The sequence below is a fragment of the Pelophylax lessonae genome (assembly GCF_965119305.1).
Source record: "Pelophylax lessonae genome assembly, chromosome: 1".
NCBI lineage: Eukaryota > Metazoa > Chordata > Amphibia > Anura > Ranidae > Pelophylax > Pelophylax lessonae.
In genome coordinates, this window is record NC_138768.1 from 800,609,560 (window position 1) to 800,629,990 (window position 20,431).

Below are 20,431 nucleotides of genomic sequence, written 5' to 3' on the forward strand. Positions count from 1 at the left end.
AGGTGCCGGTATCACTACAGATGTGGCTGGAGCGGCCGAGACTGCAGCAGAAGAGGAAGCAGGATGAGCCAGAGACGTTTCTTGGTTTTGAAGGTGTGTACTCCACTGCAGCTCGTGCTTTGCACTTAGATGCCTGATCATGCAGGTTGTGCTCAGGTTGAGAAGGTTTATGCCTCGCTTCAAGCTCTGATTGCACAGGGTGCAAACCACTCGTGTCCTGTCATCAGCACATTTTCTAAAGAACTTCCACGCTAGAGAACTCCTTTGAGCTGACTTTGGTGCGCTCGTTCCCTTGCTGCGTTGGGCAGTAGCGGGCGTAGTGTCTAGGGCACGGCCGCTCCGCTTCTGCACCCTGCTCCCTCTTCTGCTGTGCTGGTGGCTCTGTGCGACCACCGCCTCTTCCTCCAAACTACTCAGGTCACCTGCATGACGTTCATTCCATGTAGGGTCGAGGACCTCATCGTCCTCCACATCATCTTCCACCCAGTCTTCACCCCTGCCCTCCTTGTCGGTCTCCACAATGCTGAACGCCGCAGCAGTTGGCACCTGCGTTTCGTCATCATCGGAGACGTGCTGCGATGATCCTTGCATGTACTCATCTTGAGAAATAAGTGGTTGGGCATCGCTGCACTCAATCTCTTCCACTTCTGGGGCAGGGCTAGGTGGATGGCCCTGGGAAACCCTGCTGACAGAGTCCTCAAAAAGAATAAGAGACTGCTGTATGGCTTGGGGCTCAGACTGCTGGCCTGATTTGCAAGGGGGTGAGGTGAAAGACGGTTGGACATTGGCTGCAGGTGCCAACTCTGACCTTTCTGCAGTAGACTGGGTGGGAGACAATGTGAAGGAACTGGAGGCACTGTCAGCAGCAAACCAATCTACTATCGCCTCAACTTGTTCTGGCCTCATCACTTCTAGGGGCGTTTGATGCCCTACCAAATACTGATGCAGGTTCTGTCGCCTACTCACACTTGAGGAAGGTGTTTCACTTGTGCGTGTAGCTGGCACAGATCGACCACGTCCTCTCCTTGCAACAGGAGCTCTACCAGCAGCACCACGACCCAGGCCACGGCCCTTATTTGACGGTCTCCTCATATTTCTGTAATTTAAGATCTTGCCCTAGAAAGGTTTTTATTGAATAGCGGAATAGGAAATATGATCCAAAAAAGTGTATGTATCTCGCACGTACAAAACCACACTAGGCCCCAATTACTATTGTTTCTACCCCTAAAAGGATGGATGAGGAGTAGGAGGAGTATGGAACAGACAGCACCCTCAAATCTTCAGAAGTATGAGATGAACCCCAAAAACTTGGAAAGGTGGATCTCACACGTACCGACACAGACTATCCCGCAATTCAATTGATCCTCAAAGGTTTTTATTGAATAGCGGAATAGGAAATATGATCAAAAAAAGTGTATGTATCTCGCACGTACACAACCACACTAGGCCCCAATTACTATTGTTTGTACCCCTAAAAGGATGGATGAGGAGTAGGAGGAGGAGTATGGAACAGGCAGCACCCTCAAATCTTCAGAAGTATGAGATGAACCCCAAAAACTTGGAAAGGTGGATCTCACACGTACCGACACAGACTATCCCGCAATTCAATTGATCCTCAAAGGTTTTTATTGAATAGCGGAATAGGAAATATGATCAAAAAAAGTGTATGTATCTCGCACGTACACAACCACACTAGGCCCCAATTACTATTGTTTGTACCCCTAAAAGGATGGATGAGGAGTAGGAGGAGGAGTATGGAACAGGCAGCACCCTCAAATCTTCAGAAATATGAGATGAACCCCAAAAACTTGGAAAGGTGGATCTCACACGTACCGACACAGACTATCCCGCAATTCAATTGATCCTCAAAGGTTTTTATTGAATAGCGGAATAGGAAATATGATCAAAAAAAGTGTATGTATCTCGCACGTACACAACCACACTAGGCCCCAATTACTATTGTTTGTACCCCTAAAAGGATGGTTGAGCAGTAGGAGCAGGAGTATGGAACAGGCAGCACCCTCAAATCTTCAGAAGTATGAGATGAACCCCAACAACTTGGAAAGGTGGATCTCACACGTACCGACACAGACTATCTCGCAATTGAATTGATCCCCAAAGGTTTTAATTGAATAGCGGAATAGAAAATATGATCAAAAAGAAAGTGTATGTATCTCGCACGTACACCACCACACTAGGCCCCAACTACTATTGTTTGTACCCCTAAAAGGATGGTTGAGCAGTAGGAGGAGGAGTATGGAACAGGCAGCACCCTCAAATCTTCAGTAGTATGAGATGAACCCCAAAAACTTGGAAAGGTGGATCTCTCTCACACGTACCAACACAGACTATCCCCCAATTTAACTGATCCCCAAAGGTTTTTGATTAAATAGCGGAATAGAAAATATGATCCAAAAAAAGTGTATGTATATCACACGTACACAACCACACTAGGCCCCAATTACTATTGTTTGTACCCCTAAAAGGCTAGATGAGGAGTAGGGGGGGTATGGAACAGGCAGCACCCTCAAACCTTCAGAAGTATGAGATGAACCCCAACAACTTGGAAAGGTGGATCTCTCTCACACGTACCAACACAGACTATCCCCCAATTTAACTGATCCCCAAAGGTTTTTGATTAAATAGCGGAATAGAAAATATGATCCAAAAAAAGTGTATGTATATCACACGTACACAACCACACTAGGCCCCAATTACTATTGTTTGTACCCCTAAAAGGCTAGATGAGGAGTAGGGGGGGTATGGAACAGGCAGCACCCTCAAACCTTCAGAAGTATGAGATGAACCCCAACAACTTGGAAAGGTGGATCTCTCTCACACGTACCAACACAGACTATCCCCCAATTTAACTGATCCCCAAAGGTTTTTGATTAAATAGCGGAATAGAAAATATGATCCAAAAAAAGTGTATGTATATCACACGTACACAACCACACTAGGCCCCAATTACTATTGTTTGTACCCCTAAAAGGCTAGATGAGGAGTAGGGGGGGTATGGAACAGGCAGCACCCTCAAACCTTCAGAAGTATGAGATGAACCCCAACAACTTGGAAAGGTGGATCTCTCTCACACGTACCAACACAGACTATCCCCCAATTTAACTGATCCCCAAAGGTTTTTGATTAAATAGCGGAATAGAAAATATGATCCAAAAAAAGTGTATGTATATCACACGTACACAACCACACTAGGCCCCAATTACTATTGTTTGTACCCCTAAAAGGCTAGATGAGGAGTAGGGGGGGTATGGAACAGGCAGCACCCTCAAACCTTCAGAAGTATGAGATGAACCCCAACAACTTGGAAAGGTGGATCTCTCTCACACGTACCAACACAGACTATCCCCCAATTTAACTGATCCCCAAAGGTTTTTGATTAAATAGCGGAATAGAAAATATGATCCAAAAAAAGTGTATGTATATCACACGTACACAACCACACTAGGCCCCAATTACTATTGTTTGTACCCCTAAAAGGCTAGATGAGGAGTAGGGGGAGTATGGAACAGGCAGCACCCTCAAACCTTCAGAAGTATGAGATGAACCCCAACAACTTGGAAAGGTGGATCTCTCTCACACGTACCAACACAGACTATCCCCCAATTTAACTGATCCCCAAAGGTTTTTGATTAAATAGCGGAATAGAAAATATGATCCAAAAAAAGTGTATGTATATCACACGTACACAACCACACTAGGCCCCAATTACTATTGTTTGTACCCCTAAAAGGCTAGATGAGGAGTAGGGGGAGTATGGAACAGGCAGCACCCTCAAACTTTCAGAAGTATGAGATGAACCCCAACAACTTGGAAAGGTGGATCTCTCTCACACGTACCAACACAGACTATCCCCCAATTTAACTGATCCCCAAAGGTTTTTGATTAAATAGCGGAATAGAAAATATGATCCAAAAAAAGTGTATGTATATCACACGTACACAACCACACTAGGCCCCAATTACTATTGTTTGTACCCCTAAAAGGCTAGATGAGGAGTAGGGGGGGTATGGAACAGGCAGCACCCTCAAACCTTCAGAAGTATGAGATGAACCCCAACAACTTGGAAAGGTGGATCTCTCTCACACGTACCAACACAGACTATCCCCCAATTTAACTGATCCCCAAAGGTTTTTGATTAAATAGCGGAATAGAAAATATGATCCAAAAAAAGTGTATGTATATCACACGTACACAACCACACTAGGCCCCAATTACTATTGTTTGTACCCCTAAAAGGCTAGATGAGGAGTAGGGGGGGTATGGAACAGGCAGCACCCTCAAACCTTCAGAAGTATGAGATGAACCCCAACAACTTGGAAAGGTGGATCTCTCTCACACGTACCAACACAGACTATCCCCCAATTTAACTGATCCCCAAAGGTTTTTGATTAAATAGCGGAATAGAAAATATGATCCAAAAAAAGTGTATGTATATCACACGTACACAACCACACTAGGCCCCAATGACTATTGTTTGTACCCCTAAAAGGCTAGATGAGGAGTAGGGGGGGTATGGAACAGGCAGCACCCTCAAACCTTCAGAAGTATGAGATGAACCCCAACAACTTGGAAAGGTGGATCTCTCTCACACGTACCAACACAGACTATCCCCCAATTTAACTGATCCCCAAAGGTTTTTGATTAAATAGCGGAATAGAAAATATGATCCAAAAAAAGTGTATGTATATCACACGTACACAACCACACTAGGCCCCAATTACTATTGTTTGTACCCCTAAAAGGCTAGATGAGGAGTAGGGGGGGTATGGAACAGGCAGCACCCTCAAACCTTCAGAAGTATGAGATGAACCCCAACAACTTGGAAAGGTGGATCTCTCTCACACGTACCAACACAGACTATCCCCCAATTTAACTGATCCCCAAAGGTTTTTGATTAAATAGCGGAATAGAAAATATGATCCAAAAAAAGTGTATGTATATCACACGTACACAACCACACTAGGCCCCAATTACTATTGTTTGTACCCCTAAAAGGCTAGATGAGGAGTAGGGGGGGTATGGAACAGGCAGCACCCTCAAACCTTCAGAAGTATGAGATGAACCCCAACAACTTGGAAAGGTGGATCTCTCTCACACGTACCAACACAGACTATCCCCCAATTTAACTGATCCCCAAAGGTTTTTGATTAAATAGCGGAATAGAAAATATGATCCAAAAAAAGTGTATGTATATCACACGTACACAACCACACTAGGCCCCAATTACTATTGTTTGTACCCCTAAAAGGCTAGGAGTAGGGGGAGTATGGAACAGGCAGCACCCTCAAACCTTCAGAAGTATGAGATGAACCCCAACAACTTGGAAAGGTGGATCTCTCTCACACGTACCAACACAGACTATCCCCCAATTTAACTGATCCCCAAAGGTTTTTGATTAAATAGCGGAATAGAAAATATGATCCAAAAAAAGTGTATGTATATCACACGTACACAACCACACTAGGCCCCAATTACTATTGTTTGTACCCCTAAAAGGCTAGATGAGGAGTAGGGGGAGTATGGAACAGGCAGCACCCTCAAATCTTCAGAAGTATGAGATTGTGTTCACTGTACCCCACAAAGATTGAGTTCACTGCACCCCACAATGATTGTGTTCACTGCACCCCACAAAGATTGTGTTCACTGCACCTCACAAAGATTGTGTTCACTGTACCCCCCAAAGATTGTGTTCACTGCACCCCACAAAGATTCTGTTCACTGTACCCCACAAAGATTGTGTTCACTGCACCCTAAAAGGATGTTGTTCACTGCACCCCACAAAGATTGTGTTCACTGCACCCTAAAAGGATGTTGTTCACTGCACCCCAAAAAGATTGTGTTCACTGTACCCCCCCAAAGATTGTGTTCACTGCACCCCACAAAGATTGTGTTCACTGCACCCCAAAAAGATTGTGTTCACTGTACCCCCCAAAGATTGTGTTCACTGCACCCCAAAAAGATTGTGTTCACTGTACCCCCCAAAGATTGTGTTCACTGCACCCCACAAAGATTCTGTTCACTGTACCCCACAAAGATTGTGTTCACTGCACCCCAAAAAGATTGTGTTCACTGTACCCCCCCAAAGATTGTGTTCACTGCACCCCACAAAGATTCTGTTCACTGCACCCCACAAAGGATTTTGTTCACTGCACCCCAAAAAGATTGTGTTCACTGCACCCCAAAAAGGATTTTGATCACTGCACCCCAAAAAGGATGTTGTTCACTGCACCCCAAAAATGATTTTGTTCACTCCACCCCAAAAAGATTGTGTTCACTGCACCCCACAAAGATTGTGTTCACTGCACCCCAAAAAGATTGTGTTCACTGTACCCCCCAAAGATTGTGTTCACTGCACCCCACAAAGATTCTGTTCACTGTACCCCACAAAGATTGTGTTCACTGCACCCCAAAAAGATTGTGTTCACTGCACCCCAAAAAGGATGTTGTTCACTGCACCCCAAAAAGGATGTTGTTCACTCCACCCCAAAAAGATTGTGTTCACTGCACCCCACAAAGATTGTGTTCACTGCACCCCAAAAAGATTGTGTTCACTGCACCCCAAAAATGATTTTGTTCACTGCACCCCAAAAAGGATTTTGTTCACTGCACCCCAAAAAGGATGTTGTTCACTCCACCCCAAAAAGATTGTGTTCACTGCACCCCAAAAAGATTGTGTTCACTGCACCCCACAAAGGATTTTGTTCACTGCACCCCAAAAAGATTGTGTTCACTGCACCCCAAAAAGGATGTTGTTCACTGCACCCCAAAAAGGATTGTGTTCACTGCACCCCACAAAGGATTTTGTTCACTGCACCCCACAAAGATTGTGTTCACTGCACACCAAAAAGGATTGTGTTCACTGCACCCCAAAAAGATTTTGTTCACTGCACCCCAAAAAGATTGTGTTCACTGCAGCCCAAAAAGATTGTGTTCACTGCAGCCCAAAAAGATTGTGTTCACTGCAGCCCAAAAAGATTGTGTTCACTGCAGCCCAAAAAGATTGTGTTCACTGCAGCTCACACACAGAAAAATGGATGTGGATCACTGACACCTGCCTATCTCCAATCCCACACCACACAGCAATATCGATTGTAGTTTGTAGAACACAGTTTCCCTAAAATTCAGCAGACTCTGTCCCTAACAGGATTGAGAAGAGATCGTAGATCAGGATTGAGTGCAGATTCACCCCACCCCCCACACAGCAATATCGATTGTAGTTTGTAGAAGACACTGACCCTATAATTCAGCAGACTCTATCCCTAAAATGCCTACAACTCGCCCTGCCTAAACACTCCGACCTGTCCCTCAATTCTATCCGGACACAAATGGTTTTTTCCTGCCTATCTTTCCCTAATCAGCAGCCAGCACATTGATGTGTGCTCTGTCCCTTAGCTAAGCAGCAGAATGACGCTGCTGCGGCGGCTGCCTCGAACTTATAAAGACTTGGTCACATGCTTCAGACGGCCAATCACAGCTACTAAGACATTTGCAGGCATGGCTGGGATGGCTTAAGGCACACCAGTTAAACGATTGTTGATTGGCTGTTGAAAGCCCGCCATGAAAAGAGCGCCAAAGCATGCAAAACCCGGAAATAAAACGACCGAACACGGATTTTTACCCGAACATACAGTAAAGTGTCCGTGTCCGTGTTCGGGTAAAAAAAATCCAATTATTCGGTACGAACACGAATAATACAGTCCGTGTTCGCTCAACACTATTAATTTGTTATGCTGATCGCACCGACTTTTATTTATTAATGTCTTATTATGTATTCCCATTTCTCGTGCTATATGATTAATGATTGTATCATGGTACGGACATTTTTATTGAATCAGGTTTCTGAAGCTATTTTACCTTTTATTATTAATCCGTCCAGCTGTTAGTGTCGATTCTTATGATTATATATGTCTATGTATTTATGAAAAATTTCTGTGTCATATTAGCCCGTTTGTTCTGTTTACGGTCCTGTTCCGGTTAGTGCGTGCGTTATCCCGCTTGGTTCCTGTTCCTGTCTCCGTGCTGTTGGTTCTAGGTGGTGGTTTGAGGATGTCCGGTACTTGGTTGCGGTTCACCGCACCTACTTCCGGCTTCCGGGGTCCGCCGCCGACTAACATCCGGTTTCCGGCCGGAGCCGAGTGGAGCGCATATGCGGGTGGTTCCGCATTCGTCACTTCCGGCCAGGGCTCTTATATGCGTGCTGACGTTCCGGCCGGGTCTGCCTCTGATGATGTAATTTTCTTTGACGACACGCGTCAGGCGACCCGGGGACGATTAGCACGCTACCTACACTGCGGTATCCTACTATGTGACATGCTCTTAACATTTCGTTATGTGTGAGTACCAGTTTTATCTCCAATAAATGTTGTCCTATACAGTCTGCACTATTGTCCTCCCTTTTGTGTTGAGGTACTGGAGTTGGGACCAATTTGCAGCCTTGGCGCTAATTCCCATATCTGGCTATACATACCATACTGATGTCAGCTTATCAGGTTAGTTCGAGTTGGAATCCTTGAATCAATTTGGTGGTCCATCTTGCTTTGCCTGGATTCATACACCGCTCTGTTTTAACTGACGTCTGGTAAGCGCATAAGTGTGCACATCACAATTGGGTGTTGGCCTTTTCTTACCTGCACAACCAGGATCTGGGATCTTGCCTTTTTTTCCCCTTTCCATTACGGATTTTACTTGGACTTTTATGGATGTTCTTATTTGTTTATAGTGTTTGGCGCTACTACATTTCTTTTTATGAAGACTAGGGATGATCGAACTTTTGAAAAGTTCGGTTCGACCAGAACACCCGAACTTCCCAAAACTTCGGCCCAGGTGTGTTGTTGCAGGCGGTTTTTTTTGGGCATTTTTTGGGCGTCTTTGGAGGCAGGCATAACATCTGAACTTCTGTATAGGGGTACATGTACACACACACATATATGTATTTATACACATACACATACACACATATAGGTGTGATAGGAGCGAAGCATTATGCCTGCAAATAATTTCATTAGCGCAGGCATAGGGTTCTGCTTCTTTCACACCTATATATGTGTATGTGTATATATACATACATGTGTGTGTGTGTATATATACCCCTACACAGAAGTTCAGATGTCATGCCTGCCTCCAAAGACGTCCACAAAAAAGCCCAATAAACGCCTGCAACAAAAACGGCCGGGTGTGAAAGTAGCGAAGCCACTATACTGCTTAACTGCAATTCTAATACAAACTATCTTTTTTCTATGGCGGTCACCCTGACATGGAAGGGTTTGGTCACCCTGCCATAGTAGTTAGAGTCAGTTCACCCTACACTACACTACGGTCACCCTGACACTTAACACTTTCCCTACAGAAACTAGATTATTGAATCTAACTGTAGTGGAAAATAGTACCCTAACTACATTAGATATCCCTTTCCTCACACTAATAATTGCTAAATGACACTTTTGAAGCAGGAGTAACAGAACTGCTTCCACTCTCTTCAACAGCCCCTGTATTACAGTGCTAGCGATTTGGCAGGGCTATCTTATATACTGGGGGGCGTATTCACTACTGATTGGCCTCTGGACCCCCTAGTCACTCCAATCACATTCCTAGCATCCTCCTGCCCCCTCAATTGGCTTTTACTGACGGTTCTGGTCCAATCACGGGCTTTTAAAGCCCAGTTCCTGTCCCATTGCATTTTGGTCGGTTCTGGTTGGCGAATTCCGAACTTTTTCAGCATAAAGTTTGGAATTCGGCCGAATTTCGAACAGTCAATGTTCGAGTCGAACCGATGGTCGACCCGAACCGTTCGATCATCCCTAGTGAAGACCAGGGACACCACAAAGTGCTCAAGAAGTGTCAGGAAAACTCACCAGATGTCGTGGATCCCCTTTTGTCTTACAACAAAGATCCAAGATCTGAAGACGAAACGCGTCATTTTGGAACACGTAGGCCCTGTGACCGGTAGGCGAAACTAGGCAGTGGAACGCAAGCTGTTAGTTGGCATCTCTGTGCTTCCTACCCCGTGCACACCTTTGCAGGGTGCATAGATTGTGGTACACTTACTACGTATCGCATTGTGCCTTTCCTTGGATAATGTAAAGGCCTCTTTTTTAATGTATATGGAACTTTTTTAATAAATATTTCTCCAATAAAAATTTCTCATTGGAATACGCTATGAGGATCCTGTACTTTTTTCTTATCCACTTGTATACATCTAAGCTCTCTGGAGAACTAAGAGGAAGGAGGAAGGAGAGGAGCCACGAGAGGACTACAGGCTGATCCCCTTTGCCGTAAGACAAAAGAGGATCCATGACATCTGGTGAGTTTTCCTGAATCACCATTCCTGTTCTATTATCCACTGGGTTTCAGCCCATATTCTACCACCAATCCTGGTATTTGAATTCCATTCGCAAGTGCAGACCTGTGGGGGTAGGTGTCCCACCCCCCTTTTCTTTCTTTTTCAGTCAAATTCCGTAGCAGTAGGGGATCTAGCAGCTGCTCCATATATATAAAACACAATCTATTACCTTAGTAATATAAAAATAGTTTTTCACCTATAAAGGTTGTCCTTGGTACGGGTGACCCATTTTCATTACAATTTAGGAGAGCCTGGACATATTCTCAGCTGCCCTTCCAGTAGTAAGTGCTACACATATATAAAAACATATCCAAATTTGCTAACAAATTAAAGCGCTATCTACCCCCCCCCCCCCCTTCAAAAAGATGTATACTACATTAGGGTATAAAAAGTATAATGTGCAGAACTGATACATCACCGAAATTGGGAAAAAATACTCTGGGACTCCAGGATAATTAGAAATTGGCCTGGGAAAATGGTTAAAAGTGTTAATGTGTTATACATGTACAGTTATCTGTTAAGCCTTCCGTCTGCCTCATTGAACTAACAATAAAGTTAATCAATTGTTTACAGCCATGGAATCTGCATATCACAGGAAATGTGATATGTGATTCTCATTGTTCTCATTAGCAGAAAAATACATATATTCCAGGGATCAAAGTATAGAGGAGATGAGAAGAGCTGTGTCAAGCTGCCAATGTCTCTGTCCTGATATAAGATAAAAGCTTCAAATGCAAAATTAGTGGAAAGCTGCTGCTATTGCTTTTCAGTCTTTTGAAAAACTAAGAAACATACTAAAAAAGGTATGCAGTAAATGAAAAATACATTTCGATTCATCAGAGGGGTGAACATCATTTTTTTGCAGACTGCATCAAGTCCCTCTGAGACCTATGGGACAGTTTATGATTGATGTAAGTCAGATGATTACTGAGACCCCCTACCACTGTCTTGGTAACATTCTTTGTGGTGCCTTAACTGTGTTCTGGTTTGTAAAATACAGGTGGTGTCAGTTTCTGCCTGATCGGCACTCATTTACTTTTTTTACACTCTGGTGGCTTTGAACTCCTGAAATCAACTGTGTTCAATGCACATTTGTATAGTACACCGCTGTACTTTATAAATGTGCATTTAATTTGTTTCAAAAGTAGCATCGTGGCTGTAAAGCGGACATAGCTCTGTTTTTTAAATGTTCATTTAAGTTTCCAAAAGTACTGTACATTGTAAACAACTGTCAAAAGAATTAATAAAATAAAATTCAGGTTTTTTCTTTTTTTTTTGTTCAACCTTTGTTGTGTAGCACCCTCTAGAAGTGTGCTAGAGTTAGTGTAGGTCTGTTAGGACAGGCAAAACATAGTTAGCTCAGGGCTAAGTCTGGGCTGTGTAATCTGGGTCAGGATTACTTTAGTTCAGGGCTGGATAACTCATCAGGCAGCTCTCTCTGGCACTCCCCCCTGGTCTCGCAGTTGGTAGAAGGTTCTAGAGCTGGAGGGTGAGAGTAAGGAGGGGCTTCCATGAATATTTATGAGGACCCCAGCCAATCCCCAGTAAAAGGCAGGGGGCAGGCCACCTCATAAATAGGCATGAGTCAAGCCAGCAGGGGCAGTCAGGTGTAAGATGGAGATGGACTGCTGAGGAGGCTGCCAGTGGTTCTTGAGTGTGCCCCTAGTCTGGGGGGGGGGGGTGACCTCTGGTCAGGGCTCAAGTTCTCCAAGGTCCCTTCTACAACACACGGGAGGATGCTTTCCTGAAGACACGGGAGCAGGTCAGCACGTCTAGGAGATCTCCTGAAAGTCAGCTGGGTGGGTTGGTGAGTGTCAGTGTTGAAGACTGTGGGGAGAAGATAGCCTGGAGGGCTAGTGAAAGGGCCAGCTACAGCCAGGTGGGCTGGCAGTTCCTAAAGAGGGGGTGCTGGAATCAAAAGCCACAGGAATGATGTAAGCTGGACACTAAAATTCTACTACACACCTAAAGTTCCTGCCTGTAATGAGCCATTGCTTCATCTGACTGAGTGACAGTCAGGTATTCTCAGTGTCCCAGCTAGTTCTGCAAGCAAGTGTGTGCAGGAGGAAGAAGAGGAGTTGTATATATAGACTGTATATAGGAAATGTTGTCCCTGAAGTTGCTGTTAAAGTCAAATAGGCATTCCATAATCTCCCATCCCTATCCAAGTTATTATCCCTCAATAAAAACCAAAAACAAAGTCATGGTCTATTCTCTGACTCTGGAGTGCCTGGGAAGATTCAGTGTGCCTGGCTATGTATGGTGGGGGATCCCATTTTCCGTGCAGCTCCTTGGGGGGTGCGCTACAGTTGCATTTCAGCATTGCTGATTTCCTGCAGTCAATGGCTGTATAGATTCTCTTTGGGTGCGTTTTCCTATGGTGACAACAAGGGAACATGCACATTGAAATAGCCACCTGACTTCTTTAGAAACCCATGTGAAAGGGTGGCAATGTGTGTGCTGCTTCAAATTAAAGATGTGGCAAAACTGCACCAACAGTTGGAGGGGCTTGAGCCTACACAGTAACATATTCCACAGTCCCTTTACCCAAAGGTAAATGACCATGTACAACATAAATTCATATGAGACCATGTACAACATAAATACAGGCATATTTCTGAGCTGGGGAAGTGTATGGAAGTTCTCTCCACACTGTGAACAGGACAAGGTGGTACTAAGAAGCAGAAGAATGACTAAGCTATGTAGGTCCTGTGCCCTAAAACGCCCATGCCATGCTAAATTACTTTTGAAATGTTACATGTACATGTACAAGGTTTTAAAGGTAATCATAAATCTTGTCTGATGAATACTAGGTTCTCATCCTAATCAATGGGTGATTTACAGAGTAAGAGGTCGAAATATATGAATCCTGCTACTAGGAAGTAACAATCAAGATGGTAATAATATTAAAAATATTTATACCAAAATTAATAATACAAAAGAACATATAGTATTGTGTGATAAAACCATATTGCCAACAAATTGGCTCAATCCTGTTTGGCTTTTAGTTCACCCAACTCAGTTCACTTACATGAAGATACCAATTCCTATATCTGTAAGGTGGACCTGAAAAATATGTTATTTTTTCCATTAAGGAGATAGCACACCAGCATGCATAGTGTGCTAAAGAAGGGTGTGGTTCACATCTGTAAAGTGAAAGGGCGAAAGGTCATGTCCAAGTAGGCTCCTGAGCGGGTGATGCACCAGAGAGTTCCATTTGGCCAGGTTCCAGGTTCCTCCAGAGGGAGAAGGGCACCACTGGCTTTGTTGGATGTGAATTCTGTAGAAGGAGAATAGTAGAGTGGTTGAGGGTGCAGAGCTAGTCAGGATCCTGAGATTGATAAAACAATGAGAACAAGAAGCCTACCAAGATACAGAGAGAGAAAAAAGGGGACTGACTGTGGTAGAAGTGCACTGGGGGGGGGGGCTCTGTCTGCTTACGAGAGGGGCTGCTGGTAAATCTACATTGTTCTCTGCCTACCAGAGAGCAGGATCTCTTAGTGAGGTCTGTTCATTGTGCTCAGGATGAAACTCATTCTGTTTAGAGAATTTTTCACACTGGGAAAGTGCTTCAGTGCATGTTGGAATAATACTGTATAAAAGCCAGGAGCACATGTCCTCGAGGACTTTCATCTGGATAGCGGAGTCCCAAACGGAGGGGGCGGCTGGGCCTTAGGGGGGTCGTCCTGAGGGCCTGGAGAGTAGCAGTGAGGAACTGATCCTGGAGGTCCAGAGGAGCTGACTGAAACGGGAGACACTGGAGGATCTGTCTCTGCAGTACAGTTAGTACAGAATCTCGTGTCAAGGGGCCTGATCTGAGTGGGGCCACCCCTGCTCCTAGGATAATTAGTGGACGGGTGATGGTTGAAAGAGGATGCTAGTGAGAGTGTCCTGAAGATAAGTTATTATCCACTAAGTTGTCTTGCTAGGAAGTAAAGAGTGAGAGACTTAACCCTTTCTACACTTGTGGCAGTGTGGATTAAGCAGCCTAACTCGACCTAGAAGGCTTAAAGATAGAAGTCCTCAACTAATGTGCATAGTTAAACTGGAGTATCCCACTATTTCCTTCTCCTATCCCAGCTCCAAATAAACATAAAAAACCAACACCTCTAATTTGTTTGTGTGAGGAGCCATCAGGAGCAAGGAGGGATCCACAGATTATATCTCAAGGTAACCGCGTGCTGGTAATCAGGGGAGCCAATAAAGTCATTATTCAGCAAGCCCTGCGGGGACAGGGCTACATTTGGGGGTGTCATCCGGGATGTCCCCCTGAGTTACAGCAATGGTTGCTAACAGGAATGGCCAAATAGCTGCACCAAGTAACGCCATGTCTTCTCAAGTAAAGTGCTAGAGTGTTAGCGGAGAAAGTAATGTCTGCTCTACAGTGATCAGTGAAAGTGCTGTTAAGTCATGATCATGGCAGCGGTTGCTATCGGTAACGACTGGACATTTAGCAAAGAAACAATGTGTCTTCTCAAGTAAAGTGCTGAAGTGTTGATGGAGAAAAGATGTGCTGTATTGTACAAGAGAAATGTGTCTGCTTTACAGTAATCAGTGCAAGTGTGCTTTCAAGTGTTAACAGAGAAAGCAGTGACCCGGAACACAGGGATCGGCGGGTCAGGGGCAATGTCTGTACAAGTACTGTGAAGGAAACTATCTGCCGTACAGTTGATTACAGCGGGACAATTTTCAGTGGCAGTAAAGTAAATTGGTTGGCTTGTGAAGGAAGAAGCGCAACTGAGGCTCAGGTACAGACAGAAGAGGCAGATGTGTGTGTGTGTGTGTCAGTAAAAACATTAAGTACCTGCGCTGCTTATAACCGAAACCCTTAACATCAAATAAATACTTGTGCTAGCTTAATATTTAAAGTGCTCGTGCAAAGACTGTGTTTTGTGTGATTATGATACAATCAATATGCATTCAAGTATTGTGCAAACAAACTGAATATCAACAGCTAAATAACAATAAATAGTGAATAAAAATACTGCAAAATTAACTTCATGTGTATAAATTATATAGTTCATAAATTCTTCTTCCAATAATATTAAAGTAAAAGTCTCTGTGCTCATAAAAGTGCCACGTGCTTAAACAAAGTGCCGATGCTCAGTCCTAGTGAGTAGGTGCTCCCCTCTCAGTTCCCCACTCACCAGAAGCTGAGTAATTATTCGCCTTATAAGTGGTCCTGGATGATAGGCACCTCTATAGGCCGTCAGCGGAGGGAAGATAGTGATCCACTGCCCCACACTTTATCCAGGTAATGCCCCAAATTCATGTAAAGAAAAGGGCCATCATCGTGTAGTATTGTCAACAATTTATTGTTCACGCAAAATAAAGATACACTTACAGTATACAAAGAATCAATCCGCCTTAAGCAATCCCACGGGCCGCCAAACAAATGGCCATGCGGTCCACCCGTGTAACCGGAAGTCGGAAGCTGGAAGTGGTTGCGGCCGGAAGTGACGTAGTACGTATTCGGACAGCTTGACGCGTTTCGCTCCGCCAATCAGAGCGTTATCAAAAGCCTTTGATAACGCTCTGATTGGCGGAGCGAAACGCGTCAAGCCGTCTGAATACATACTACGTCACTTCTGACCGCAACCACTTCCGGCTTCCGGTTACATGGGTGGACCGCACGGCCATTTGTTTGGCGGCCCGTGGGATTGCTTAAGGCGGATTGATTCTTTGTATACTGTAAGTGTATCTTTATTTTGCGTGAACAATAAATTGTTGACAATACTACACAATGATGGCCCTTTTCTTTACATGAATTTGCGGAGCAATACCTGGATAAAGTGTGGGGCAGTGGATCGCTATCTTCCCTCCACTGACGGCCTATAGAGGTGCCTATCTCCCAGGACCACTTATAAGGCGAATAATTACTCAGCTTCTGGTGAGTGGGGAACTGAGAGGGGAGCACCTACTCACTAGGACTGAGCATCGGCACTTTGTTTAAGCATGTGCCACTTTTATGAGCACAGAGACTTTTACTTTAATATTATTGGAAGAAGAATTTATGAACTATATAATTTATACACATGAAGTTAATTTTGCAGTATTTTTATTCACTATTTATTGTTATTTAGCTGTTGATATTCAGTTTGTTTGCACAATACTTGAATGCATATTGATTGTATCATAATCACACAAAACACAGTCTTTGCACGAGCACTTTAAATATTAAGCTAGCACAAGTATTTATTTGATGTTAAGGGTTTCGGTTATAAGCAGCGCAGGTACTTAATGTTTTTATTGTCTGAAAGGTACCACCTTTTTTACCAGCAGCAGCTTATTTATGGTAATTTATTAATTTTTTTAGTGATATTTTTTTAGTGTTATTTATATTGGCTATTTACACGTATATTCACCGAACCAAGTGATCCTAAGCGCAAGCCCCTCATACCTCATTTGTGTGTCAGTGTCAGTGAACACAATCTGCAATGCAGTACCATTTGTGCAGGCTGGGCAGAGTTATAGCAGCAGCAAAGGGGTTACAGCACCGTGCGGGAAAGCGTGTGCTCAAGAGATCTGCCTCACAGGAGGAGCTACCACCAGAGAGTCAGCTAGTCTGGAGTCGTGGGCGGAGTAGCCGCCCGTGAGCTGCCAATCCAAATGAAGGAAGGGAGCTGAGACATCACTTCCGCCATCAGGTGTAGCTGAGGAGCAGACATGTGTGTGGAGATGTTGGCAGAGTACCTGCTGAGCAGACTGCCAGAATTGCCAAACTCGACTCTGTGGCATACAGGGGTGCAATTGGTGCCTACGGGAAGACTGGCTCTGTTCAGCGGAGGGAACAAGGAGCATCTCGGGCTAGTATGTAGCCGATGCTTAAATGCAGCAGGCATGTGGGCAGAGTGGGCACTGCGGCGATATGCTGTTGTAAGCAGTGCAGAGTGATTGTAGATATATATATATACCCTAGATAACAGGCAAAAATAAACTTGCCTTGACTTTAGATGGGTGTTGAGAATCAGTTGACCCGGTATTAAGGAGGGTAAGGGGAGACCTCCGATTTAGAATCCCCAAGATACCCCTAAATCCAGGGCAGAGCAAACAGGTAAACTGCTCCTGCGGTCTGGTCTAACAAAAGACCAGACAGAAAGAACAACAAAGATTTCAGTCCTTGCAAAAACCATGGAATTGAGATCAATAGATTACGGTAATCATTCGAATCAAAATAGATTGTAGTGTTACCTATATTCAACAGCACAGCATGCACTTCCTCCCTGGAACAGCAGAGAAATGGGAGTGCATGTGTGCAGGGACCAGTATAAAAAGGGGGGGATCCGCCCACCAATCATCTAATCAGCCAATCCCTGAATGGGGCCATGAGAGCAATCATCCGGGAACCTCCACTTGTCCCCTGCAAGCATTACCTCCACAACGCCAAGGGCCGCCAGCGGCATCATCTCCGGACAGCCGTGACATCAGGGAGAGGGCGGAGACCCAGGGACTGGATATCCGCCCACACCACAGCCAGGAAGAGGGCGGAAGTCCACCAGCATTCAAACAAAGGCGGGTGCGAGTGAATGAAGCGGCCATGATGAGAAAGGGCTAAAGTGAGGGAAAGGGCTTGTGCTGACACAGGAACCCAGCACCGCCAGGGCAGGTGCTGGGAAAGAGTAGACATGGAAGACATCCCCTCCAAGCCCCAACCCAGGATGGAAGGGGTCACATGTGCCAGGTGGGGGTCTGGTAAGAGCCCGGAGCCAGAGAGGAGACCCCGACATACCACCAAAATCACCCACAGCCAACACATAGGTGAATGTGAAAAAAACTAAAATCTGAGAAGGAGAATATGTCACAAAGAAAAACAAAAAACAAAACAGCAAAAAAAAAAAAAAAAAAAACCCTGTCAATTACTGTACAAAAGATGCTCAGAACGGCCAGAAGCAAAACCTTCCAAAAAGGGTCTGTAACTCAAAATTTGATTTGAGCCTGGTGGGTGGGTAGCTCTCAAATTATATATCCAACAGGCCTCTTTTTGTAGGAGGACCTTGTTACAGTCCCCACCTCTCCCATCAGACTTAATTGTCTCTAAAGCCCAGAAAGTTAGATTTGACATATGCTAATTATGGGCATGAGCTATATGACTACCGATGGTTGTGTAAATGTCACTAATTTCTGCCGACTAAATATGTTCCTTCACCCTTTTCCAGAACTCCCTCCTTGTCTTCCCTATGTAAAAAGCCCCACAGGGGCAGTTCATTAAATAAATGACCCCTACTGTTAAACAGTCTATGTAATGATGTGGTCTATGTTTATGTCTATTGGGTAAAGTGTGGTGACTGGACTCAACCATAAATTGGCACCATTGGCATTTCCTACAGGGATGAGTTCCTTGATTGGTTCCATGAGTTCTAACTGTAGGGATGGAGGTATTGAATATGCTTGACACAAGTTTATCCTTTAAAGAGGGAGCCCTCCTAAAGGTAATTAATTTCACAATTTTTTTGTCGGCCTGGAGCAGATGCCATTATTTTTTTTTTTTTTTTCCATTAAAGAAGTTTTTATTAGGTTTAAAAGGAACAGTACATTTTATGACATAGCATAACAAAGAAAGGGTATACAAATTGCAACACGGATATGTACAGCAGTTAGAATTTAGAATTGTCATACAATTATACCATTAAGAGTCTTGGGCAGACCTTTCGGGACGTAATGTATCATCTAATGCAGTATTCGTCTGCCAGCATGGATGCACATAAAGATTTGGATGTGGGCATCAATAGGTAGAGAGGGAGGAGGGAGGAGGGGGGGGGGGAGAAATGGGAGAAGAGAGGAATGAGAGAAATGGGGAGGAAGGAAGAGCAGGGAGAGAAGGCCGGAGATACATAGGAAGGAGGGGGAGGAGAGAAGGGGGGAGGAGAGTGAGGGGGGAAAGATGTGGGGGGGGGGTATGGGAAAGAGGGGAGAGGAATGGGGGGATAGAAGAATTGGAGGGAGGGGGAGGGGGGTAGGGGGGAGGAGGGGAGAGGGGGAAGGGGGCCGGGAGGGAAGGTTGGAGGGAGTGAGAAAGGAAGGAAGTTAGAGGAGAGGGGGGGGGGAAGGAGGGGAAAGAAGGAGGAGGGGGCAGGGGAGGAAGGAATAATGAAGAAAGGAGGGAGGGGGGGGGAAAGGGAAAGGGTAGGGGAGAGGAGCAACGAGGGGAGACAAGGAAGGAAGGGATGGGAAAAAACATAATAAGAGGGGAAGAAAGAGAAAAGAAAGGGAGAAGAGAAAAAGAGAAAAGAGAAAAAAGGGGGGGGGGGAGGGAGGGGGGAGGAGGAGGGGAAGGAAGAGGGGGGAAGGGTTGAGGAGACCACAGGTTCGGAAAACAGGGGAAAAGAAAAAGGGGGGAGGGGAGACTAGTTTGTGAGTTGTCTGCAAATCATCATCACATTGTATACATCAGCCATATCCAGCAAAAAGTAGGGAACTGGTGAAATTAGGGGATAGCCATTAAACATAACAGAAAAAGAAAAAACAAAAACAAAAATAACCGGTCAGCAGAGTAATCCTAAATCAAATTATCAGCAAAGCAAGATTAATAACCCTTAGTCGAGATCCAAGAGGACCACAAGGACCATTCACGGTCAAATCTGGCGCTGCGACCAGCTTTGCATGCGAGAATGCCCTCATATACAGAATTAGTTTTGACCATGGCAATGACCTCTGAGGGGTTGGGTACAATATCTGATTTCCATCGTCTAGTCACCAGGCCGCGGGCGGCCAGTAGTATGTGGGTAACTATGGAGCTACTTTCTATAGTTCCCTATATTCAATATCGCCATTGCTGGAGATGGGCGGGTTATCACCCCAGTAATCTCTGAGATTATGGAGAATATCTTGTTCCAGAAACTGGTCAGGTGCTTGCAAGACCAGAACACATGAACAAGGTGGGCTACGTCGCCACACCCCCTCCAGCACTGGGGTGAATAGTTTGGTACAAACTTAGAAAGGCGGTATGGGGTGAGGTACCATCGCAGGGTGATCTTTTGGGACAGTTCCCAGTGGTTTGTGCAAGATGAGGCTTGCCTAACCGAACGGAAGGCTGCTTTCCACTGCTCCTCAGTAAATGAGTCCCCCAGATCC